Below are 828 nucleotides of genomic sequence, written 5' to 3'. Positions count from 1 at the left end.
GGTCTTTTCTGTCATTTGAACTAAAATGTGGTATTTTTTGATAGTTCGATTCAATGGGTGACCTTTTTATACAAAAATTCTGGGGATCGCTCCCTGGTGGTTGTCTCTTTATCCACTAGATCGGAATCACGTCTTGACGCGAGGGTGCCGGTGTCAGCGTTTTAATCAAGCAGATAATGCTAAGTAGTAGTAATTCAGGTTAAGCATATGTTATTAAATTATTATCACTGAGAGTGCCATGGCGCTCAGAGCCAGGTCCTAACAGTTGTGTCTAAGCGTGTGTGCCAGGCATGTTGTAATTATGGGACAAGCTTAGCATGTTTCATATATAATACAATAATTTGATTTCATGCCCATGATAAAACAAAAGTATTTTAGCTTGTTCAAGAACAACAAGACATAAAGTTCAGTGTCGAAGAGTAGAGCCAGTGGCAGTGAGATTACAGGTGCATAGCAAGTCACATGTCATAGGACACATAGTTTTACATGACAAACGCAATAGTTAATCCATTGAAACATGACTAACAGAGTAGTTAATCCATTGAAACACGACTAACACGGTAGTTAATCCATTAAAATACATACTACTGGGCAAAAGAAAGCATCAATTACATCTTAGATAAGATAGTAACTTAGATAGCCAGCTCGATGTACCATTATATTTGACTCAGTCAGACCCCTGTATATATAGATTTGAAAGCTGTGGATCACAAATAGAATTGGTGATGGCCACTACACATGGGACATAGATATATTGCAAAATGATTTAGCAGACTGATGTATCCTTCCTTCTGCTTGGGCATGTTGACCGTTTCCAAATAGGGGTAC

This window comes from Triticum dicoccoides, chromosome 1B (genome assembly GCF_002162155.2).
Source record: "Triticum dicoccoides isolate Atlit2015 ecotype Zavitan chromosome 1B, WEW_v2.0, whole genome shotgun sequence".
NCBI lineage: Eukaryota > Viridiplantae > Streptophyta > Magnoliopsida > Poales > Poaceae > Triticum > Triticum dicoccoides.
Note: the sequence above shows the minus strand (reverse complement) of the source record.